A 26,946-nucleotide genomic window follows, 5' to 3' on the forward strand; every position below is an offset into this window, starting at 1 on the left:
TCTAGTGACTTTAAGCATTATTTTAGCCATTACAAGCCAGAATGTTGCACATGCCACTGTTCTTTTACAATATATCTGTGTATGGATAGTAATATATGTCAATTTGCATGACTTTTTTTCCGCCCTTTGTGTGGCCGAATGACAAGCTGTGATCTAATGTGAGGCCAGTGTTCCACTCCATAGGTAGTCCGAATAGATAAGAGCAGCGGTGCCCCATCAGTGCTTCTCCAGCTGCTGCAAATCTACAGCTGCGGCTGTCAGGGTATATTGTTTAAGTGGCCATAGACATGGCTGTAGCAACCGATAACAGGCAGCCAGGGAATTAATTATTGCATCTATGGTGACAAAGTAATTCATTGGACCCGGGCAAATGTATCCTTGGCTTGCACTTTTCATTTCCATGTAAATTTCTTTATAACCTATGGTAATCAGCGGCGCTGAAAGCGTTCAAAGACCCTTATATATGTATTCAAGATAGTGACGGCAAGTGACAATTATTTTATGTATATGTGTGTAGATGTTTTTATGTATAAATATATATATATATATATGGTATACGTATATACCGTTTTACCAAACAAACCTTTACTAATGGGTAGAGCTGAGTTTGTAAAGAAATTGTTAAAAAAGAATATTTTACAACCATGGAACACACACAGACACTAACATATATATATATATATATATATATATATATATATATATATATATATATATATATATATATATATATACACACAGTGCCTACAAGTAGTATTCAACCCCCTGCAGATTTAGCAGGTTTGATAAGATGCAAATAAGTTAGAGCCTGCAAACTTCAAACAAGAGCAGGATTTATTAACAGATGCATAAATCTTACAAACCAACAAGTTATGTTGCTCAGTTAAATTTTAATAAATTTTCAACATAAAAGTGTGGGTCAATCATTATTCAACCCCTAGGTTTAATATTTTGTGGAATAACCCTTGTTTGCAATTACAGCTAATAATCATCTTTTATAAGACCTGATCAGGCCGGCACAGGTCTCTGGAGTTATCTTGGCCCACTCCTCCATGCAGATCTTCTCCAAGTTATCTAGGTTCTTTGGGTGTCTCATGTGGACTTTAATCTTGAGCTCCTTCCACAAGTTTTCAATTGGGTTAAGGTCAGGAGACTGACTAGGCCACTGCAACACCTTGATTTTTTTCCCTCTTGAACCAGGCCTTGGTTTTCTTGGCTGTGTGCTTTGGGTCGTTGTCTTGTTGGAAGATGAAATGACGACCCATCTTAAGATCCTTGATGGAGGAGCGGAGGTTCTTGGCCAAAATCTCCAGGTAGGCCGTGCTATCCATCTTCCCATGGATGCGGACCACATGGCCAGGCCCCTTGGCTGAGAAACAGCCCCACAGCATGATGCTGCCACCACCATGCTTGACTGTAGGGATGATATTCTTGGGGTCGTATGCAGTGCCATCCAGTCTCCAAACGTCACGTGTGTGGTTGGCACCAAAGATCTCGATCTTGGTCTCATCAGACCAGAGAACCTTGAACCAGTCTGTCTCAGAGTCCTCCAAGTGATCATGAGCAAACTGTAGATGAGCCTTGACATGACGCTTTGAAAGTAAAGGTACCTTACGGGCTCGTCTGCAACGGAGACCATTGCGGTGGAGTACGTTACTTATGGTATTGACTGAAACCAATGTCCCCACTGCCATGAGATCTTCCCGGAGCTCCTTCCTTGTTGTCCTTGGGTTAGCCTTGACTCTTCGGAGAAGCCTGGCCTCGGCACGGGTGGAAACTTTCAAAGACTGTCCAGGCCGTGGAAGGCTAACAGTAGTTCCATAAGCCTTCCACTTCAGGATGATGCTCCCAACAGTGGAGACAGGTAGGCCCAACTCCTTGGAAAGGGTTTTGTACCCCTTGCCAGCCTTGTGACCCTCCACGATCTTGTCTCTGATGGCCTTGGAATGCTCCTTTGTCTTTCCCATGTTGACCAAGTATGAGTGCTGTTCACAAGTTTGGGGAGGGTCTTAATTAGTCAGAAAAGGCTTGAAAAAGAGATAATTAATCCAAACATGTGAAGCTCATTGTTCTTTGTGCCTGAAATACTTCTTAATACTTTAGGGGAACCAAACAGAATTCTGGTGGTTTGAGGGGTTGAATAATAAATGACCCTCTGAATAAACTTTTCACAATTTAAAAAAAAAAAAAAAAAAGAAATAACATTCTTTTTTTGCTGCAGTGCATTTCACACTTCCAGGCTGATCTACAGTCCAAATGTCACAATGCCAAGTTAATTCCGAATGTGTAAACCTGCTAAATCTGCAGGGGGTTGAATACTACTTGTAGGCAATGTATATATATATTTATGTATGTATATATGTGTATGTATATATGTGTGTGTGTGTATGTATATATGTGTGTGTGTGTGTGTGTGTGTGTGTATGTATGTATGTATGTATGTGTATATAATATATATATATATATATATATATATATATATATATATATATATATATATATATATATATATATAATTTATATTTATATATTTTTTTTTTTATTTTTTTTTTTTACAGACTACCTGACTACTGTTAATTTGTCACTTTGTTTTTGCTTCAATGTTCCCCTTATGAAGCCTGTGGCTTTCGGGCTGCCTAATGACAAGGTGGCTTGGCTTTTGTTAGACTGTGGGATATCTTATTACAAGATAAAGAGGTTCTCTTTAATAATTGATCCATTAGACAATAGGCGGCACGCTAGCTGGGCAGCAGGAGGAGGAGAATAGGCCGACATAGCCAGCAGCTGCTCTTTCCACCGCCCTGCAGCCGGACAGACAAGGCTGACGTTAGCTTCTTACTTATCTGGTTCCCTTTATTCTCTTTCCTATACATCTACTTTCTTTTTTATTTTTATTAAAGACCACAAACAAGCTGAATCATTGAATTACAAAATCTTTTGCAATCTTAGTTTTGTAGGCCTAACAAGTTTTATAATAAGAAATTTGGCAAAAAGGCTATAACTTATGAATGAGGCCTAAAAAAAAACAAATAAAAAGTACATGTCTGTTGTATCTGATTTTTTTTTTTCACAGATACAATGCTTCCCCATTCTAACCTATGGTGCTATTCACATGTCCATGTGTTTTTTTTTTTAAGGACAGTGTGTCTGTGCGAAATACTCAGACATTTGGTTTTTTTTCTGCTATCACGGAGGAAATTGGCCAATACAAATCTAATGGGTTAGTGAAAAAACACATCCATGTGGTGTACATACAGTGGCGTAACTAGAGTTTGATGGGCCCCCATGCAAAGTTTGGACCTGGGCCCCCCCTCCCCTCTCCACATACTCAGACACTCTGGGTACAGGTAATGACGCCAACACTCGGGGTACAGGATAATGACACTTGGCTCTTTCCCTCAGCACCCATGTTTCCCATGATCTAAAATCCCTCTATCAGCACCCAGCTTTCGTATGTTGTGATATCCATCTTGTCCTAGCCACTCAGCTTCCCCATGCTCTGCTATACATCTTTCCGATCAGTACCCAGCTTGGTCGCACAGAAGTGACGCACGCACAGGGCGAGAATAATGAATCATGGAGCGTAGTGCACCGCTCAATGTTTCATCATTGCTGTGTGCGATGATGGGTGAGGGGGGCCCGATGCTGTCGCTAACACCGGGCCCCCTGACTCATGGCCCCCCCCCGACTCACGGGCCATATAGCGGCTGTGTGGTTTGCCACAGAACAGCGCAGCTCCTTTCTCACAGAGAGGAGCTGGCTGCTGATCTGCAGGGTGGATGCTGGGCCCCTAACCTGCTGGGCCCGGTCTTGATGCTGACCTCGGCTACCGCAGTTGTTACGCCCCTGTGAACATATAACACTGCAAAGTATAGGAGAAGCTTTGTCATTTATTTTTTTCTTTATATATATCTGTCAAAAACACTGATGACACGTAGTGAAAAACGGACACACGGATCAGATGACACACTGATGATACCAGTACTGTTTTTTCACGTATGCGTTTAAACATGGACATGTAAATGAGGCTTTAATAAGGTTGAATGCATTAATCCATATAGTAAAATGACCTAATGTCCAAAATCTTTTTTGATTCCAACAAAATAGAATTTTGTTTATACTAAAATATCTCTGTAGCTTTATCCTGTCAAATATAAAAATAAATTACTGTCCATTCCACATTATACAATAGAATATGTATACCCATCTGACGCCGGTCACTGCAGGGAGCGTCCTTATAGCCACAGATTTGGCTATGTGAAGATGTTCCCCAACATTTTAGACTTGATTGATTAGTGTACAAAGAATGTTTGTTTGTTTGTTTTTTTTAAAGTATGCTACATCATTGACCTACTTTTAGGCTATAAGGCTATGTGCGCACTTTGCGTCGAGGTAGTTGCAGTTCTAAACGCATCCTTTGGCAGAAATGGTTTTTGCCAAAGTTGGTTTTGACCACAAAAACGCTATAAATACGCATGCGTATTTATCGCGTTTTAGCCGCATTTTTAGCGCGTTTTACTTGCTTTTCCATTGTTTAAAGTCAGATGCGTTTTGATTACAAAGACACTACTAAATAAAGTTTTAACATACAAACACTATGAAAAAAGGAAAAAAAAGGAAAACAATTATAATTAATTAAATCATAACAAAAATAGTTATATTTAATATAATTATAGTGGTTTTAAACTATTTATGGCTAAAATAACAATAAATTAATATTTTTCATTAATTTAATTGTCGGACTATGTGTGTGTGTAAAGGGACATATCATTCCATTATTTTGATGTCATAAACACATGCGTTTATTTAGTCCAAAACGCATTCTTTCTGCAGCTAAAAAGCATGTTAAACGCTGGAATTTTGATGTTTCTTGCTTTTTGCAACTTCTCATTGACTCCAATGTTAACAAAACGCAGCCCAAATGGCAAAACAATTGACATGCTGCTTCTTTGAACGCTGAGTTTTTGCCCAAAAATATGCAAATTAAACGCAACGTTTTGAACTGCAAAGTGCGGACAAGAAATCCCCATTTCCCATAGACTTTGCTTGAAAATCAAAACGCATGCCTTTTGGCATAAAAATGCTGCAGTTCAAAACGCAGCTGAAACACAGGTAAAAACGCAAAGTGCGCACATAGCCTTATACTACAAGGTCTGTGCACTGAGGTTGTTGGAATAACCTCACAGAAAAGAAAAGAAAAGCCAAGCCATTACCAATGCAATAGGCCCCGATCATAAAGGTTGGGGGCAGCACAGGTGTAAAATACTGATGAAACAACCACTCACAACTTAATTCATGGAGGGGGTGGCTGCTAGTATTAGACATGCACACCGATAGGGCTTGTATAGGGCGCTAGTCACACAGGTACGTGTGATGTACAGTGTCTGGCTTACAACCTCTTGATGACGCCCATACTATTAGATCAGGATAGCTGCACAGCAATATATAAGTGCACCCCACAGGACAGACATCCCAATTCACCCAACCAACATTAATGAATCTGGCTGCATCTCGCATAAAAATGGAAAAGTGTGCAATAAAAAGATAAAAATGATGTATAAAATACATGAGCTATAGGTCCATATTTTGTCCAAAATAGACAAGCTCGTCAACCACGTCAAGGATCCCCAACTTGCGAGTTAACCCTTATTATGTAAAGTGTATACTGTATGCCAGTATAAGCCTACTTCTGCAGATTGGTAAATATGGCTTAGGGTACGGTTCCACTTGCGCACAGCTTCCTATGCGAGAGCATCAGAAGCGATATGCTAACGACCCTCTTCTGTGAGCATCAACCGAGTCATGCGACTGATACGATCTTGCGGTCAGGTCACAGGTGCGGAGAAGAGGGAGAGAGCACTTTCTCCCTCTCCTCCGCTGCCTGTCTCTGTGTACATCGCACTGCACTCGGATGACATGCGATGTTTCACACTCTCCCATAGACTTGTATGGGGGTGCTTGAGCCGAGACTCTCTGCCAAATGCAGAATGCTGCTATTCATTCTGCATGAAGCTATGGCATGAGAAATCAATTCCAGGTGGACACTGCCCCAGAGTTTTGCACTGGAGTGAGTGAAATCCGATGTTTTATCAGATTGCACTCCTCCATGCAAAACGCGGCTCTCCTGATAGAAGCGGGTCAGCATCCTAGAAATACAGTGAGAAGAAGAGAAGCCAGCCAATCCGGGCAGTGTGATCCGATACTCGCACGAGTCACACGCAAGTGTGACTCCAGCCTTATATGCACTTAGGCTACTTTCACACATCAGGTTTTTGCTGTCAGGCACAATCCAGCAAAAAAACGGATGCGAAGGAGCCGTCGAAAAAACGGAACCGTCACATCAGATTTTTTTCCATCTGTTTACCGTTTCTTCCGTTTTTCGATGGATCTATTGTGATACTGAGCATTCTCAGTTTATTGCGTTTTTTTGCCACATTACGATGGATCCGGTGTCCATAGGCTTCCATTGTAAAAAGACAGACTGCACCGGATCCATCACCGTCAGTTTTTTTGACGGTCACAAAAAACGTTGCATTGTGCATTGCTTCCAGCGGCCACGCAGACAAATTTCGACGGATCCTTCTCACGCCAGATGAAACGCAAGGCCATGCGGCACAATCCGGCTCAAAAACAACACTATGAGAAAAAAATGGATCTGGCGCCGTATCCGTTTTTTTCAAAAATCGCCGAATTGCTCATGATGGCAAAAAGTGATGTGTGAAAGAGGCTGTACATGGTGCGTCCTGTCCGGCGGCCGCACAGACAACTTTTGCCGTATCCGATGCACGCCGGATCAAACGCAAGGCCATGCGGCACAATCTGGCGCTAACACAAGACTATGTGGAAAAAAACGGATCCGTTTTATCAGCAATTCGCCGGATTGTGCCTGACGGTAAAAACCTGATGTGTGAAAGTAGCCTTACTGATATGGAAAATTGGTGATCAGGGGAAAAAAAAATCATTGAGTAAGTGGAAAGGAGGCGAAGTTGAGCCTGGTAGCTGCAGCAGGCGTGTGGTGCTTGGATAGGAGATCACCTGTTGAGGAGAGCTGGGTGTTCTAGTCCCCTCCCTCCCAGCGCTCAGCTCTCATTCATCTGTGCTGTTTGCCTGAAATGACAGCCCTCTTTTGTGTGAGGGTAATTTGTTTATCTACTGCGTGCAGCTCCCACTGCTTCCTCTTTTCTATCCTGCTTCCCTCCGGCTCTCTCTCGCTCTCTCCTCTCTCTTTCTGAAATCTGCTTCTCATGCTAGAGGCCTACATGGCAGCTTGTCGTCTCCGCCACCCTCAGTCACGGCTGGACCGTGTTGTCACCTCGTCTGAAGACTTGGCAGCTACACGCAACTTCTAAAAGGTACTATTGCTTGGAGTTTCATGGCAGTCATACACCCAACTGCTTCACAGCAGACCCAGGGCAGCCCTGTCTCTTCCTTTCTGATACTTTTTAGTAGATATATCTAAACCTGTAGAGCAGTTTTACTTTCGTCGCATAGTCTACTTTCCACCGCCGCGTCGTGCTGTGTATTGAATCGCGAAGGTTAATACGCTGCTTCACAAATGAAATAAATCTATACTTCCTGTTCGGTGAGTATGACATGATCACCCTGTGTGCTACGTTCCAACTCATTTGTTGCTCAGTATACTGGCAATTGTAGGAATGAGTGATTCTAGAATACATTTGGCGCAGATTGTTAACCCCTTTACACCTTAGTACGGAGAATATTAGGCGTATGTTATGCTTAATTGCTTATTTTGTTACTTTTTGCGTGTGCAAATATTTAAGACCTATGGCAAAATGGAGAAACAATATATTGGCCTACTTCCATGCATCACTAAGATGACAGTCTTAGATCCTAGGATAGTCTATCCTATAACATCAACCACATTTCACTCATTGACATTTGTATATATTGTCTTTATTTTGCATTTTCTTCAGTAAGTCGCCTTCTATATTCTGGCATAAGGCAGAGTTGCGTTACCTTTTTGTTACTAATAATTTCTTTTAGTTTGTCCGCCCTCCTTTATCACACTATTACGGGTAGCAGATTGTATATCCATTTTTGGAAATTCATTAGTTAACATTTTGTCAATTGATTTGATTAGATTTGTTACCTTTTGACTTTCATCTATTTGCAGACGTGCGCCATGACTGGGCTTGGGCATACAGCTTTGGGTACTTCGCTGTTTCATCTGGCCGATCCCTTCGCTCATCTGAATTTATTGTTTAGCACATTTTCTTACTTTTTATGTGGATTTTATGCATAGGGTGTGTGTTTTTGCTTCTGATCAAATGTGGAGGTTTTTTGTTCCAGGATCAAATGCCTCGAGAATTGACATGTTGCTGCTTTCTCTACACTGAGAGAAAAAAAAACAAACAAAAAAAACCTGGAAAAAATAGCGTTATGTGCAAAAAAAAAAAAGCGTCATGTGCATACATACATGCATACATGTTTTACCATTGAAATCAATATGGAGCCTGGTCTGAGTAAATGAAATGGTTTTTCAAGCAGAACCTGCTCCAAATTTCACAATTAAAAAACCTTTTGCGTAAGTGCACGACATAGTTTTCACCTCAGGCATATTTTTCTGAAACATCTTTTAGCGTTTTTGGGGGGGGGGGTTTCACCGCTGACTTTTTTTTTTTTTTTTTTTTTGTCATTTGGCAGTCTTTTTTTTTTCCTAATTTTTTTTTTTTTTTATAATAATCATCCCTTATTCTGTCTGTTTTTTGAGGATTCTTATTGCATCTTCAGAGCGGAAAATGCCTGAGTAATGGTCAGCTCATTTCTATTAAGCTCTTGGTGTCTTTGGAAGAATTAAGTTATTTTTACATAGCATACTTATGTTGTTCTTTGATCGTGGTGTTTCGATGCAGAATCTGCTTGGTAAACCTGCCATGTTCCTTGAAATCTAAACTTCTCTTGCTTTATCACTTTATACGTAGGACAGGCAAAAAGTTATTGTTTTTTATCCTTCGTTTCCTTTACTCCCTTTAGCTAAATTTCCATCTAGTAGGCACTCAGAGGTTTGTGTATTTCTCTGTCCTGTAAGAAAATCTAAACATATAAATAAATAAATAAATATATATATATATATATATATATATATATATATATATATATATATATATATATATATATATATATATATATATATATATATATATATAGCAAGAAGGCCTGCGGAGACACATCCAATGTTTCTCAACGCTGGCAGGAAACTAGCCAGGTCTTTCACCGGGAAGGAACAACCACGGGAAGGGCAGTCTCCAGTCAAGGAGACCACCTATGCCAAACATGGTATCCATCCACAGACAGCTTTTCTTGCTTTGAATATTTCCCAGGAGGCATTGCTCTAGAATCACTGCGTTGAGAAACATGTGATGGTGTCTCCGCAGTGGTAGATGTTGATCTCCCTAAAGGCCCCGTCACACTAAGCAACATCGCTAGCAACATCGCTGCTAACGAACAACTTTTGTGACGTTGCTAGCGATGTTGCTGTGTGTGACATCCAGCAACAACCTGGCCCCTGCTGTGAGGTCGTTGGTTGTTGCTGAATGTCCTGGGCCATTTTTTAGTTGTTGCTGTCCCGCTGTGAAGCACAGATCGCTGTGTGTGACAGCGAGACAGCAACAACTAAATGTGCAGGCAGCAGGAGCTGGCTTCTGCGGAGGCTGGTAACCAATGTAAACATCGGGTAACCAAGAAGCCCTGTCCTTGGTTACCCGATATTTACCTTTGTTACCAGCCTCAGCCGCTCTCACTGTCAGTGCCGGCTCCTGCTCTGTGCACATGTAGCTGCAGGACACATCGGGTTAATTAACCCGATGTGTGCTGTAGCTAGGAGAGCAAGAGCCAGCGCTCAGTGTGCGCTGCTCCCTGCTCTCTGCACGTGTAGCTCCGTGCGCTGGTAACCAAGGTAAATATCGGGTTGGTTACCTGATATTTACCTTAGTTACCAAGCGCAGCATCTTCCACGCGGCGCTGGGGGCTGGTCACTGGTTGCTGGTGAGCTCACCAGCAACTCGTGTAGCGACGCTCCAGCGATCCCTGCCAGGTCAGGTTGCTGGTGGGATCGCTGGAGCTTGCTTAGTGTGACTGGACCTTAAGGTCAACCATCCTTGCTTTTTATATATATATATATATATATATATATATATATATATATATATATATATATATATATATATATATATATATATATATATATATATATATATATATATATATTATTTTATACTTTTTTTTTTTTTTGTAGCGGGTACAGGGGTATGTAGATCTTTTCTAAACCTCTTTTCACTGTTTCCCTCTTCAGACAATACCACTCTTCTTATGGACAACAAACTACTGATTTCTACATTAGACACCTGTTCCATATAAACTGTATCTAACTTTTTTTTTTTTTATTTACAAATGTTTCTGATGGAACTGTTTTTACTGCTTGAATTAACATACTCCTTAGACTCTGTGACAAATTAAAAATAATTGTTAGTGGTTGCCTTTTTAACAGTCCACATTCATAGGTGGGCTACAGTATACTGCATTTACAATATCTGGCATGTACATGGTGTGGAGGATGAAACATTATGCCCATTGTTACGCCTATGTTCTTCCACCTAGACTAATGGCCCCCAACCTTTCTGACCTTAAGGCCGGAGTTCCACTTGGTATGACTCGTGTGAGTCTCTCAAAGGTGTCACCCGGCACGGCCTAACGCTCTCCGGACATGAGCACCTCAGCTTCATGGAAATACATGCTACTGACTTGCTCCTGTCAGGAGAGTGTGCGGCAGTGCTGGGTGATACCAATGTGAGACTCGCATAAGTCATATGCAAGTGGAACCGTACGCAAAGAGCCACATTTGGCTCTGAGAGAGGGTCGCGAGCTACATTTTGGCTCTGAGAGAGGGTCGCGAGCTACATTTGGCTCTGAGAGACCAAGGGAAGTTGCCTATTCCACGATGGAGAAGGAGTGCCTGGCCATAGTGTGGGCCCTGCAGCGTCTGCAACCCTATCTATACGGGCGCCACTTCATCGTGGAGACGGACCACAATCCCCTCAGCTGGTTGCACACCGTCTCTGGGACGAATGGGCGATTGTTGCGATGGAGCCTTGCGCTCCAGCAATACAACTTCACCATTCGCCACAAAAGGGGCCGTGACCACGGTAACGCAGACGGGCTGTCCCGACAAGGAGAGGTCGCGGACGGGCGCACGGGGGAACACCGGAGTGTGCTGCCCCCTAGCGCCCTCAAAAGGGGGGAGGTGTGAGGTAAATCCGGAGAGATGACGATAAATCATGATATTCAAGTATGTCAGGAAGCCCTCTCCTGGTGTCAACCCCCCTTTCCTTCACACAACTGGTTTAGCAACAAACTCCATGGCCATGTCCTGTGATATGGAAATTAGGTGGCTTTAGGACAAAGGACACAGGATGACTCCCTGCCGTCACCCTGTAACAAGAGTTGTATCTCATTAGCAAGGCTATGGAACTAGCAGACAGAACGACTCCAGTAAAAAATGGTTCATATCTCGCAAGCCATATTTCCGATAAATATGGCAACCATAAAAATGGTGTCTCCGCATGTGGACGATGCCGGCACCCCCTTTTTATGGGAGCAGGACATTGGGAAATGCCCCAGGCGTGATATCAGCCAATGGGGAACTGGCAGACAGGTCATGAGTCCCCTCGTTCTGTAGCTAAATTCATAACTGTCACAATGAGAGCATTGGCGTCTGCCTACGACGCTCCCAGGCAAAGTTATGGCCAATATCCCCTTTGCTGGATAATTCTGATCCATGCAGGGGGAGTGGCAGTGCTTCCCTGTGAGGTCACTAAGGTAGGAGGGGACCTGGATTGCCCAGGTTGATAACCCTACTTCGGCCATTTTCCAGTGTTCTTCTGCTCGGGGGCCTGGTTGGGAAAGACCTGTGAGGGGGTTCCTGGAAACCTGGTCTACAGCGCCCCCCTGTGGCCAGACACACAAGGTAACTGATGTAATTGTATACCTGTTTGTAACCCATGCTTTGATTGTAACTGTACTCTGACATAACTGTATATTCTGTAGATTCCCTATTGTATATATTGTAGTTTCTAGTGTGCTTTAGGCGATTAAATTATATAATTAATCCTGGGCTGTTCTGTTATCTCGATCTTGAATCCCACGTCCGTGTGTTCGGCTAATAGTTACCGTGAAGCGGTTGGTGGCAGCGAGTTGTGCCAAGGATTATTGTGGGGAGGCCAGTGAGATTCGGGAAGATATTATATATTCCGCCCGCGGAGGTCGGGGGAATATATACCTTACTCTCACCGGGGACCCTTCAATAATCGGCATAAGTAGTATAGCGGCCTCCTTGCTTATTGTCGGGCAATTCCATAATTGGCCTGACTATAAGAGGGGCGCTAGAGAGCGCGTCACTTGCTCTGTCTGTCGGTCGGGAGGTATAAAGGAGGGGTGACCCCCCCCTTGCTACCCCCCGATTGTGACGTACTGGTAGCCAGCGCGGGGGATTTCTGAGTGACCCCCCGGTGGTTTGTGACATATTGGTGGCATAGCGGTGGGATCGAGATAATAGTGTGTGTGAGTGTGAGACCCATACTCCCAGACACTAAAGACTGCCTGCAGCAGCTGTGGCTGCTGGGGTCTTCAGACTAGCTCAACACTAGAGTGTCAGAGTGCAGATACTGTAAGGTGTGTGGAGGCATCAGGTGTCAGTTCTGTGTCAGTGACCAAAGTCTGCAACAATGGCTGATAGCACCAGGAGCAAAGCCAAAGGAATGGCCGATGCTCAGGCCAGAGACGATGAGGAGGTTGTCCACGAGCCCTCCAGGAGCCCGACGCCAGAGAACAGCTCTGCAGAGGACATCGCACAACCTGGGACTGCTGGACAAGATGAGGAGGAGCTCGCCCAAGGTTCCTCAACGAGCCAGATGCCAGCCCTCCGCTCTGCAATGGACAGTGAAGCACCAGGCTCCGCAGCGGGCCGCAGATCACCACGTGCCATTCCACCGAGCCTGGGAGGCTCGGATAGCCTTCTTCAAATGGCTATGGCCCTTCTCCAGGCTGGAGACCGGGATACCTACGAGATACTCATGGCAGAGCGCAGGGCAGAGCGGCAGGCAGCGCGTGAAGAGCGCCAGGCAGAGCGTGACTACCAGCTGCAGCTAGCTCAGCTCCGGCCCTCATCGGCCACACGTGACCTTCAAGACACCAAACTTCCAAAGGTCCGTGTTGAGGACTTCCCAGTGCTGGAGAAGGATGGAGACTTGGACTCTTTCTTGACTGCTTTTGAGCGGACTTGCTTGCAGCACCATCTGAACAAGGACCAGTGGGCCAAATACCTGACCCCCCGTTTAAGGGGTAAGGCCCTGGATATCCTTGGGGACTTGCCTGCTGAGGCGGATCAGGGCTACGACACCATCAAGCGGGCCCTGATCCAACAGTACAACCTCACCCCGGAGTCCTACCGCAAGAAGTTCCGGACGCTGCAGAAGGGACCAAAGGACTCCTGGGCTGACCACCGGCGGGCACTTGCCCGAGCTGCCGACCACTGGACCCAAGGCCTGCAGCTTTCCACCGGACCGGAGATCCTGGACTTGTTCATCACGGAGCAACTCTTGTGGAACTGCCCTGAGGATCTCCGCCAGTTCATCCGAGACCAGAAGCCAAAGGGATCCACGGCTACAGCTGCCCTTGCCGATGACTACACCAACAACCGGGCCCCTGAGGCCAGGAGAGCGGCCACCAGCAGCACCTGGAGAGGGGGTAAGATGAATTCTGCGACTGCCCCACCTGCCCCTAGACTGCAGGGGGTGTCCCCCTCAACTCCCCTCTCCAGGCCCGTGGCGGAACCAAGACGGTGCCACCAGTGCAACCTACCTGGACACTTCAAGGCCATGTGCCCTCAGCGTCCCAAGGCCCCGGCTCCGTCCCCGTCCCAAGGGCCGCCCAAGGTGTATTGTGTGGGTGGGGGTGGTGGTAGGTCCCTGGATAGCTTCCAACCTGTCACCGTCGGCCAGTCTGTGACCATAGGACTGCGAGACAGCGCCTCGGAAGTGACTCTGGTGCGGCCTGAGATGGTGTCCCCCCAAGACTTGATCCCTGGAAAAACCCTCGCTGTCTCCGGGATTGGAGGCATTGACCCGGCGCTGCCTGTTGCTGACATTTATGTGGACTGGGGCGCAGGGCGAGGGGTGAGGGAGGTGGGGGTAACTGATCGGATCCCTGCAAACGTGCTACTTGGGACAGATTTGGGGCAAATAACCTCCCAGTTTGGCCCCGCCCCAAAGGCTGAACCTTCAGCCAGTGCTGACATGACTCCTGACAATGTTAATGTGTTATCTATGAATGATGTAAGGGAGGAGGGAGTGAACTCTGATATTTCTGCTTGCACAGACACCATAGACACACACACAGCTGCAGCTGTGACAGGGGAGGGGGTCAGAGAAAGGTGTGACAATGCCTCTACAAGTAACCAGCCTGTGAGCTGGGATCTGTTGCCCTCTGCAGGGATAAGCAGAGAGCAGGGTGCTGCAGGGGGAGGACCAGTGTGTGGGGTGGGGGCTACCACAGCAAATGTGGGGTCCCCAGAGATTTCACAGCGGGGTTCTGTTGCTGCAGGAGGGGAACAGGCAGGTGAGATTGGGGCCGGTCCAGGAGCGGAAGTGCTCCCAGGTAAGATCTCGGTGCAGGGTTCCCCCACAACCGGGGTGTCAGGAAGCCAGGTAGGTCTGCCTGAACCGGCGACTTGGTCAGGAACGGAGGAGGAGCAGGCACGACCCACGGTCGCAGCGGCTGTGGCCGCTGTCACCCGCAGTGGGAGTGCTGGAAGCCAAGGGGCCTCCCGGAGGTCCGATAGCTCTTCCCCTTCTGACCAAGTGGCAGCCGAGTCAGGTGGAGGCCAGGACACAGGTCCCGGGGTACTGACTGAAGATGTGACAGTCTCGTCGATTCTGGCCACATCTAGTCAGGAGTTTCAGGCAGCGTTAGAAGCTGACGACAGCCTGAAAGCTCTAAAGGAGCAGGCGGCACAGCCTCCCTCGGACTCGGACCCGGAGCGAGTGGTCTGGGACCAAGGACGGCTGTACCGGGCCACGGTCCAGCAGGGTTCACCGGAGGCGTGGCCCAGGGACCGACAGTTGGTGGTACCCTATCCGTTCCGGACGGAGTTGTTGCGGATCGCACATGAGATTCCGATGGCCGGACACCTAGGGATCGCTAAGACCAAGGCCAGGTTAAACCAGCATTTCTACTGGCCAAAAATGGGGGCCGATGTGGCTGCCTACTGCCGTTCGTGTGAAACCTGTCAGAGAGTGGGGAAGGCGGGGCCACGCCCCAAAGCCCCACTGGTATCTCTGCCAATCATCGATGAGCCTTTCAGGAGGGTGGCTGTGGATCTGGTCGGCCCGCTGGCCATCCCCAGCAGCTCCGGGAAACGCTTCATACTGACGGTAGTGGACTATGCCACCCGGTACCCAGAAGCAGTGGCCTTGTCGTCCATTCGGGCTGACAAGGTGGCCACCGCATTGCTGGAGATTTTCTCCCGAGTGGGTTTTCCCCAGGAAATGCTCACCGACCGGGGGACCCAATTCATGTCCCAGCTGATGGAGACCCTCTGTAAGCAAGTCCAGGTGCGACATCTGGTGGCCAGCCCGTACCATCCACAGACTAATGGCCTGTGCGAGCGGTTCAATGGCACCTTAAAGCAGATGCTTAAGATGTTGGTCGACTCCCATGGGCGTGACTGGGAGCGGTATCTCCCACACCTGTTATTTGCTTACCGGGAGGTTCCACAGGCCTCAACAGGATTCTCACCGTTTGAGCTCCTGTACGGGCGACGTGTGCGGGGCCCCCTGGCTCTGGTGAAAGAGGCTTGGGAAGGGGATTTGGCCACCCCTGGAGTGTCGGTTATCGAGTATGTCATGCGCTTCCGGGACAAAATGCAGGCCTTGACGCAACTGGTACACGACAATATGGCTCAAGCCCAGGCCGATCAGAAGCGTTGGTACGACCAGAACGCTTGTGAGAGGACCTACCAAGTGGGTCAAGAGGTGTGGGTACTGGTCCCCGTACCACAGGACAAGCTTCAGGCAGCCTGGGAAGGCCCATACCTCGTGTACCAGCAGCTCAACCCTGTGACGTACCTGGTCACCCTGGACCCTGCCCGTGGAAGGCGGAAGCCCTTCCATGTGAACATGATGAAGGCACATCATGAGCGGGAGGCATGTGCACTCCCTGTGTGCAACCTGCCCGAGGAGGGAGAAGCGGAAACCCTCTTGGATATGCTAGCCCAGGTTAGGGCAGGCGGATCCATTGAGGATGTAGAGGTTGGCCACCAGCTCTTGGAGGACCAACGGTCCCAGCTGTGGGCCACCCTACACCCCTTCCGGGGGTTGTTTACCAACCAGCCCGGAAGGACTGACTTGGCTGTCCATCACGTGGACACTGGGGATCATCCCCCGATCCGGCGTTCAGCATATCGGGTCTCCCTGGAGGTGCAGCAACACATGCGCCAGGAGATTGACGAGATGCTGAAGCTGGGGGTGATCCAGGCATCCAACAGCGCTTGGGCCTCGCCTGTAGTCCTCGTCCCTAAGAAGGACCGAACCACTCGGTTCTGCGTGGACTACAGGGGGCTCAATGCTGTCACGGTCGCCGATGCGTACCCAATGCCACGCATCGATGACCTGCTCGATCAGTTGGCCGGGGCTCAGTACCTGACCATCCTGGACCTGAGCCGGGGATATTGGCAGATCCCCCTGACTCGCAAGGCCAGGGAACGCTCTGCCTTTATTACCCCATTTGGACTGTACGAGTCCACGGTGATGCCATTCGGGATGAGGAATGCCCCTGCCACTTTCCAGCGGATGGTCAACACCCTGCTCAAGGGACTTGAAGGGTACGCGGCCGCGTACCTGGATGACATTGCCGTCTTCAGTCCCACCTGGGAAGATCACCTAGAGCATCTAGCACAGGTGCTCAGGCGGGTCCACCGGGCAGGTTTGACCATCAAGCCGGGAAAGTGTCAGCTGGCCATGAGCGAGGTCCAGTACCTCGGTCACCGGGTAGGTGGGAGAACACTGAAGCCCGAGCCTGAGAAAGTGGAAGCCATCGCATCCTGGCCCACCCCCAGGACCAAGAAGCAGGTGATGTCCTTCTTGGGGACCGCTGGGTACTATAGGAGGTTTGTTCCATGCTATAGTAGCCTGGCAAAGCCCTTGACGGACCTCACCAAGAAGAAGCTGCCCTCTGCAGTCGATTGGACAATGGACTGCGAGACAGCCTTCCGGGCCCTAAAGGACGCCCTGTCCAGCCCGCCCGTGCTACAGGCAGCCGACTTCACGCGGCCGTTTGTAGTACAGACCGACGCCAGTGACTTCGGCCTCGGTGCGGTGCTCAGCCAGGTGGACTCTGCGAGCCAAGAGCACCCAGTCTTGTACCTGAGCAGGAAGCTGTTACCAAGGGAAGTTGCCTATTCCACGATGGAGAAGGAGTGCCTGGCCATAGTGTGGGCCCTGCAGCGTCTGCAACCCTATCTATACGGGCGCCACTTCATCGTGGAGACGGACCACAATCCCCTCAGCTGGTTGCACACCGTCTCTGGGACGAATGGGCGATTGTTGCGATGGAGCCTTGCGCTCCAGCAATACAACTTCACCATTCGCCACAAAAGGGGCCGTGACCACGGTAACGCAGACGGGCTGTCCCGACAAGGAGAGGTCGCGGACGGGCGCACGGGGGAACACCGGAGTGTGCTGCCCCCTAGCGCCCTCAAAAGGGGGGAGGTGTGAGGTAAATCCGGAGAGATGACGATAAATCATGATATTCAAGTATGTCAGGAAGCCCTCTCCTGGTGTCAACCCCCCTTTCCTTCACACAACTGGTTTAGCAACAAACTCCATGGCCATGTCCTGTGATATGGAAATTAGGTGGCTTTAGGACAAAGGACACAGGATGACTCCCTGCCGTCACCCTGTAACAAGAGTTGTATCTCATTAGCAAGGCTATGGAACTAGCAGACAGAACGACTCCAGTAAAAAATGGTTCATATCTCGCAAGCCATATTTCCGATAAATATGGCAACCATAAAAATGGTGTCTCCGCATGTGGACGATGCCGGCACCCCCTTTTTATGGGAGCAGGACATTGGGAAATGCCCCAGGCGTGATATCAGCCAATGGGGAACTGGCAGACAGGTCATGAGTCCCCTCGTTCTGTAGCTAAATTCATAACTGTCACAATGAGAGCATTGGCGTCTGCCTACGACGCTCCCAGGCAAAGTTATGGCCAATATCCCCTTTGCTGGATAATTCTGATCCATGCAGGGGGAGTGGCAGTGCTTCCCTGTGAGGTCACTAAGGTAGGAGGGGACCTGGATTGCCCAGGTTGATAACCCTACTTCGGCCATTTTCCAGTGTTCTTCTGCTCGGGGGCCTGGTTGGGAAAGACCTGTGAGGGGGTTCCTGGAAACCTGGTCTACAGCGCCCCCCTGTGGCCAGACACACAAGGTAACTGATGTAATTGTATACCTGTTTGTAACCCATGCTTTGATTGTAACTGTACTCTGACATAACTGTATATTCTGTAGATTCCCTATTGTATATATTGTAGTTTCTAGTGTGCTTTAGGCGATTAAATTATATAATTAATCCTGGGCTGTTCTGTTATCTCGATCTTGAATCCCACGTCCGTGTGTTCGGCTAATAGTTACCGTGAAGCGGTTGGTGGCAGCGAGTTGTGCCAAGGATTATTGTGGGGAGGCCAGTGAGATTCGGGAAGATATTATATATTCCGCCCGCGGAGGTCGGGGGAATATATACCTTACTCTCACCGGGGACCCTTCAATAATCGGCATAAGTAGTATAGCGGCCTCCTTGCTTATTGTCGGGCAATTCCATAATTGGCCTGACTATAAGAGGGGCGCTAGAGAGCGCGTCACTTGCTCTGTCTGTCGGTCGGGAGGTATAAAGGAGGGGTGACCCCCCCCTTGCTACCCCCCGATTGTGACGTACTGGTAGCCAGCGCGGGGGATTTCTGAGTGACCCCCCGGTGGTTTGTGACAGCAGTGATTTGGTTTCTATTAGAAAATATTCCTTCCTTAGTTGAAACCATCCTGACAATTAGTTGGGAAGCCTCTTGGAAGATACAGTCAACCATCCAGTGTGCGGTCACTCTTTGAGTGAAAAGTACGAATCGTGAAAGTGTGAAATGCGCGCACTGTCATGATTCCATTGTATTTTCCCTTGGGAGAAAAAATGTGCAACTAATCTAATCCGGCTTCTTCTCTTTATTCTCTTCTGTTGTTAAAAGTCTGATAGGACTAGTCTGCATGTGACTGCAAGTATGCAAATCCCATATGTGCGGTCACATGACCAGTTACTTGCAGAGGGCCCACGGTGGAATCATGACAGTGTGCACATTGCATATTGTCACAATTCGGAAATTTGAGATCACGTAGTCACTGTAGAATGTTCCTCTAAGACAATTTCATTACTTGATCCTAGTTCTCTGATAAACTTGGTATATAGTGGATTATTAGCACTCTGAGCATATTGCTACCAGTATGATATACTGTTTATGTGGTTCACAGACAGTGAATATTGGGATGCAGCATCTCTCTTGCATCAAGACATGACTATCTTTCTCTGGCTTGTTTTCCTCACATGATTTATTGAGATTACAATTATACTAGGGTGCTTCTACCGGGGGATACCCATTTGTTCTTAAAACATAGTGATAACTCCAGTATAGGTAAGGCTACGTTCACATTTCCGTTTTTTTGCATCAGTCACCTGTGTTGCTTGACGCTTGACTGATGTGTTGTACAACAGGTGGCAAGAAATGGAATTTATTGTCATGAGAAATAGGATTCCGTGAAATGATTTCAGTATAAAAACGAAAGAGAGAACGATCAGCTGATCACGCTCAAGCCGGCCGTCGGCTTTTCTGAGCAATCAGCTGATCGCCCGGCCGTCGGCTTTTCTATGCAATCAGCTGATCGCCCGGCGGATGTCTTTTCTGAACCATTAGCTGAACGCTCATAAAAGCCAGGCGATCAGGTGATTGCTCTCAAAAGCTGCCCGCCGGGCGATCAGCTGATTGCTCAGAAAAGCCGGCTGCCGGGCGATCAGCTGATCGTTCTGGCCGCTGGAACTGCATTTACAGTGGATCATGGTTTTTTACTGTGCGCATGCTCACAGTAAAAAAATCGATCCGCTGCACAAAAAAAAAGTTACATTCAGCATTGCTCTCGCCTGACGGTCAGTCAGTAAACGACTGATCGTCAGGCAGCGGATGCAACGCAGGGCCATCAGTCACAATCCGTCGCTACTAAAAGTCTATGGGGAAAAAACGGATTGCTGCAAAATATTTTGCAGGATACCGTAATTCCTAAAGGCGTCGGATTGTGACTGAGGCAAAACAACGGAAGTGTGAACATAGCCTAAACTTTTTTTGGTCCATGCCGGCTGTCATATTGATTGTGTGTGTGTGTGTGTGTGTGTGTGTGTATGTATGTATGTATGTATGTATGTATGTATAATATACATATATATATTATATAATATAATATTTTATATTATATTATATTATATATGATTTGGGAATGAGAATTAGTCTTGTCCTCTACATAGCATCACATTTTCCTGGGTGGACAGCACTTCTGGATGTTACGAAATTACAGTATGCATTTGGCCATGCTGGTTACTTTGTAATAGGTCAATAAAAGGTACATTTAGCTTTATTCACTGATCACTTAGTGAGAGTGAAATAGCGATGCTTAGGCTATGTTCACACAGTACATTTTGCTGCAGCAAAACCTGTTCTCTTGGCAGTAAAAAGCTGTTTTTGGTGTGTCATTTGTCTACAGTACATGTTTAAGTAAAGTTACGGTAGTTTCATTCTCCAAAAAACACAGAAAATGGTAGCAAAAAACGCAACTACATTTTTCACTCCTTGCTTTCAGTGGTGAAAAAAGCAGCAAAAATGCTGAAAGAATTGACTTGCTGCTTTTTTAAAAAAAAATAAAAAACAACAAACCAAAAAAATAGCAAAAATGCAGAAGTTTTCCATTTCAGTCAGGAAAAAAAAAGGTGTGTGTGCATTAGATTTTTGGATTCTCATAGGTTTTGCTGGTACTGTAAAGAGGAGCTTTTTATTTGCATATATTTGCATAATACCAATGAACAACACATGCAAAAATGCACTGTGTGAACATAGCCTTAAGGTGGCCATACATCTGCTGACCATCTTGGGCTGGATTCACACATTCATCACTGATTGTCTGGCCATGTGTTTCCTGACCCAAACTTAAAGAGAACCAGATTTGGGGCCTATAAGCTGTGGCCACCACCAGTGGGCTCCTATATACAGCATTCTAACATGTTGTATATAAGAGCCCAGGCCGCTGTGTAGAACGTAAAAATCACTTTATAATACTTAACTAAACGGTCGGTATGGTGCAGGTGGGCACCTCTGTTCTCCGGGTGTGGCGCCTCTCTTTCAGCCATCTGTGTCCTCCTTCTTCTGAAGCCTGAGTGCATGACACGTCCTACTTCATGCACACGCGCCGGCATTGAGCTCCTGCGCAGGCGCACTACAATACTTTGATCTGCCCTGTTTATCCATTTTCTTCCTAACCAATAGGGTTGAATTAATTCATACACATCTGTATGAGACTCCAAGCATGTCCTATTCTCAACCATTTTGAGCATCAGACTTGGCCATTAAAGCTTATAGGGATCCCTATGAAACACGGAAGACCTACTGTACTTTTGTACTTCAATGTTTCCATCGAGTTTTATCTATTTTTAACTGATCCATTACCAGTCAGTGGATAATAAAAACTTCAGACAGACTTCCCTCTTCAGTGGAAAAAAATATAAAAAAAGTATGGGGGGAAAAAAAAGACGGCTGCAACTAGGTTGACACTTGAGAAAAATAAATCGTTCCATTTCTCTTGGATGGTATCCGGCGTCTGTGTGAATGTAGCCTTACATGTAGAAGCTCCTCCAGTCTCCCCCCAACCCAATAGCCGATATTGAGGGAAAGAAGGGTTTGTTGCATGTTTAGTTTCAATACGCCCGAGCCTGGTGTTCATGCCTGAGGTAAACTGTTGTTTGGCTGTAGCTTAATAATAATAATATTATTATTTTATTTTATTTATTTATAGAGCACCATTAATTCCATGGTGCTGTACATGAGAAGGGGTTACATACAGAATACATACACAAATTACAGTAGACAGACTAGTACAGAAGGAAGAGGGCCCTACCGTTGCAAGCTTACATTCTATAGGATTTTGGGGAGGAGACAGTAGGTGGGGTGTAGATTGGATTCTCCTTTCCCTGTGAGAACACATGCGCACACAGCTGGGAGGGGGGCTTGGGTGGCATATGTGCCGCCCTGGCAAAACCAGGGTGTCACAGAGGTCTGCATACATCTTTATGGTGCAGAGCTCACTCTCCCTTGGGGAGTTTCCCACACCAATACACACCAGCCAATCAGGCCCCACTCGTCCCCTCCTCAGGAAAACTGGAGGGGGAGAGAGGAGCTTGGGGAGAGCAGAGTTTAGTTTCAGTCAGTCTGCAGGAGGAGAGAGGTCTGACAGCAGCCCCTGCGTGGGGCTAGAAGTGGTGGCAGTGAGGGCCTCTGGAATAGGCCAGCCGCTTCCTGTGTACGGAGCAGACACAGACATCAGGCAGGAGAAAAACACCCAAATTACACACACTGGTGTGGGACCCGTCCTCACAGCAGCCGTGGGCACCAGTTACCAGCAACTTGGTTAATTCTTGGACTCGTGTCAGTTATTGCTTTATACTGTGAGTACTCCTGCACCACCTGGTCCAAGCCGTGGACTGCACCACCCGGTCCAAGCCGTGGACTGCACCCGTTACTCCCCAATCCATCACACCGGGGTCCCGGGACATCAACACCCTACCCATGGAGAGAAAATCACCACCTTGCTGCTCATTACCATCCCCGGGATCCTGTGACCGGCAGCGGCGGTGCTCCATTACCTCACCGCACACCACGGGTGGCGTCACGGAACATAGACTACCAAATCTCCCCTGTATATAATGCCCCTTTTGTTGTGGTGCCTGGGATCACAGACAGGGTCACTCCACCATGATACCTTCAGAAGCGACCCCTTGGCCTGGATCTGAGTACCCCCTATCCCTGGGCGACACATATAGTCCATAGCTGAATATATACAGTATGTAATAAATAAAATGTATGGGCAGCTTTAGAGTTGTGTTCCTTTCCTTTATTGAAAGGGCTGTGTCTTCGTTAGACTATGGCTCTTAGAAGTGTCTTATTATTGGGCTGGCTATTGTGTTGGCTAAGTTATCAGGAAAGTTAATAATTTAAAGTGTAATTAGTAGAAGGTTTGTTATGCCGTATTCAGATGTCTGTGTTTGTACTACTTTTGCTATCTGTGTTTTATACGCATAGGCTATAATGGGTATGTGATCTATGTGGAAGTTGAAAGGTCTGTCTTTCCAAGGATAAAGTGGTCTGCAAAAAAAAAAAAGTCTGAGTTACAGTATTTAACAATGTAGTCAGTAGGGGAAGCTTTATCATATTTTTATCTAAAGTATAAAAAATAAAAGCGGACATACTGCCGAACCACTGCTGAAAATTTGATCACAAGCACTCAAGAAAATTAGTCTTTTTTTTTTTTTTGTTTTCCTTCCACCAACCAAAATTTAAAAAAAAAATAAAAATTAAATATATATATAATCAGACTTGCAGATCAAAACTGTCCATTCAAGTGAATGGGTCTGTCAACAAAATTAGTAGCATTCGGATGTCCTCCACTGGGGTCCTAGGTTCAAATCCCACTAAGGACAACATCTGCATGGACTTTGTATGTTCTCTCCGTGTTTGCGTGGGTTTCCTCCGGGGTCTCCGGTTTCCTTCCACACTTCAAAGACATACAAATAAGGAATTTAGATTGTGAGCCCCAAAGGGCACAGTGTTGCCAATGTATGTAAATCGCTGTGGAATTAATAGCGCTATAGAAGTGATAAATTATAATAATAATAATAATATGTCCTCCAAGTGATATCATTTTTTACAGTCTAATGGGTCAGAAGCTTGGAATTTTTTAATATTTTATTTTTTTGTGACAAGAAAAATGGACAGGTGCCAAAAATCAGATCCAGCACACTGATCCCATACGGTCTGTTGTGGTTTTTTTTTTCACTTACAAAAAAAACTAAAGTCTGAATGTTGCCTAATGGAGCACGTGACCACAGGAATATGTAACTCATATCATAATTTGTTTTTCAACTTAAAAAATAATTTGAAAAAATGCATCTGACGCGCCTGGTGATCGTCTCTGAATACCGGCACTGTATTTTATAATATTATTATATACTTTGCTGGTACTGGTATCAGCCATTTATCATCACATTGGCTGTGAATTACTTTAGATACATTACACTGGGGAACAAGGAAATTGGTGCCTGAGACATTGAATCTGCTTTTGTTGACTATTCTAAATCTGCCACTAGCACTGATATTTACTAAACATTATTATTTTTGCCTTCTCATCTGCTTTATAGTTACCAAGAAAGCAACCATAGTGAATGAAGACCATGCAGCTGCCTCAGTATCATTCAATGAATCATTTAAATGTGGATCTTTCATAAGTCCTCTGATTTGAGGACTGTCAAAAATAAAAATGCCTGCCTTTAGCTTCTCCATGGTCACCACTGGAAATTTTCTGCAGATGTAGTCAAGGGATCTGCCCTCTTTGTTTAGACAGAGCCTTTTCAAACTGCTTTATTAAACCTAATTTGATGTGCAGTGGTGGTAAAATGTCCTTCTTCCTGCAATTCCATTCTTTTCTCCTACTACCATGTGTTCTCTCAAAGGCCACTGATTTCTCACCCAATGCTCATTTTTTTATCTACTATCTTATAGATAAAATAAGGATACTTGGTGAATATTCTCCTGGGACAGCAGAGTAGATCACTACCTTTAGATCTACACAGATTGGCCACTGGTGATCATTATATCTCTCACATTTCTGGAGGACTAGAGCAATTGTTTTGTTCTTCAGTCATCTTAGGGTACCATCTCACTAAACGACGTACCAGCGATTCCGACCACGATATGACCTGGCCAGGATCGGCGGTGCATCGCTATATGGTCGCTGGTGAGCTGTCAATCAGGCATATCTCACCAGCGACCAGTGACCAGCCAGCAGCGACTCGTGGAAACGATGCTGCGCTTGGTAACCAAGGTAAATATCGGGTAACCAAGCAAAATGCTTTGCTTGGTTATCCGATATTTACCCTAGTTACCAGTGCACACCGCTTAGTGCTGGCTCCCTGCACTCGTAGCCAGGGTACACATCGGGTTCTAAGCAAAGCGCTTCGCTTAGTTACCCGATGTGTACTCTGGCTACGTGTGCAGGGAGCCAGCACTGGCAGCCTGAGAGCTGCATACGCTAGTAACCAAGGTAATTATTGGGTAACCAAGCAAAGCGCTTCGCTTGGTTACCCAATGTGTACCTTGGTTACCATTGTCCGCAGATTCTAGACACCAGCTCCCTGCACATTCAGATCGTTGCTCTCTCGCTGTCAAACACAGCGATGTGTGCTTCACAGCGGGAGAGCAACAAGCAAAAAATGAAGCAGGACTGTGTGTAACGATCAGCGATTTCACAGCATGGGCCAGGTCGCTGCTTAGTGTCACACACAGCGAGATCGCTGATGAGGTCACTGGTACGTCACAAAACCTGTGACTGAGCAGCGATCTCGCTATCTGAGAAGTACCCCTTAGTTGAGTGACCTATTGGGATTGATCTATATTTCTTTGTTTAAAAGCACACATTTCAGGCTCCACTTAAAACTGTCTATGAACAGCTGCCATTTGCTTGGTTGATATTTTACTGGGTTTAGTTGAAGCCATTCCGTTGTTTCATCTGGGGTGGAGAAAAACACAGATTTTCTCTCATAAATGATCCAGAAACGAGCAGTGTAGACCATTGAGTATAGAATGTTTTTTTTCCCCTTAGTCTTTTTGACTTCTATGAATTGGGCATGTTGCTTCTGTAGATCCACAGAGAAATCCAGAAAATTTGAAACATTTTCATTATCATGTTTAAGTGGACCTTTCTGCCTAGCCAAGCGTAGAGCAGTGTCTTTAACCCTCTGTCACATACAGTATCGGTTCTAACGAGTTCACATACAATGTGACTGTCAGGCGCAGGCTAGAAAAATACCTATAATATCTAATGTTTGCAATTTCAGTGCTCTAAAAGTGATCAGTGACCTTCATAGGGATGTAATAAAAGACTACACATAATCAGGTGCAAAAAAAACCCATTTACTTAACATAAAACTAATAACTCTGAAATACAAACATTTCAAAACTCCCGCCAAATAGTCCCCAGTTCGACTCTGTCAAAAAACTCTACAAAGAAAATTTATGGAAACAAACTTAATTTTAAGGTACCTTAAGTACTATTAAACACATATTCAATCAGAATTAGGTCCTGAAGTTTCCCCAGAAAAATTACACTTCCAGAGCATGTGATGAATAAAAACATAAAATACCAACCTTTATTGAGTGTGACGTGTTCACATACAATGAGCCTGAGACATTAGCACAGTTATATCTGTCCTCCTGAAGCTCTGCAATCCAACTGTGGTATGAGGTTTCACAGAGCTGCTAGAGACAGGAGACTACCTGGAGGGAGGGGATTTCCTCACAATCTGGTGAGGAAGGAGAAATGAAAGTAAAAGATGTGCCTGTCAGCCTATTGTATATGACGGAGGGCTATCTTTACAGTTGAGAAGTCTCGCCAGAAAGGGTCTAGTGGGTACACACGGAGGAAGTGGTCTTGTTGAACCCCTATGCGCTCTTGCCACTGTGAATGTCGCGGAGAAGCTATCTCCTAAAGTGATTTTTAAGCCACCCTTCCAGAAATTGTTCCAG

The 26,946-nt window shown here is 46.1% G+C and overlaps 1 protein-coding gene across 4 annotated transcripts in view; it reads left to right on the forward strand.

Annotated features, from left to right (window-relative positions):
• Positions 1-26,946, forward strand: part of PTBP3 (polypyrimidine tract binding protein 3) — a 241,291-nt gene that overhangs the window by 114,862 nt on the left and 99,483 nt on the right. Inside the window, exon 1 of one of the 4 annotated variants that reach the window (XM_075315975.1) lies at positions 7,167-7,352. The exons of 2 other annotated variants lie outside the window; for them this stretch is intronic. The gene's annotated coding sequence lies outside the window, so the exon portion shown is untranslated. Of the gene's footprint in view, positions 1-7,166; positions 7,353-26,946 lie in introns of those variants that run through there. One more of the 4 variants, XM_075315993.1, reaches the window with a different exon arrangement.

This window comes from Anomaloglossus baeobatrachus, chromosome 1, assembly GCF_048569485.1.
Source record: "Anomaloglossus baeobatrachus isolate aAnoBae1 chromosome 1, aAnoBae1.hap1, whole genome shotgun sequence".
Taxonomy (NCBI): Eukaryota; Metazoa; Chordata; class Amphibia; order Anura; family Aromobatidae; genus Anomaloglossus; species Anomaloglossus baeobatrachus.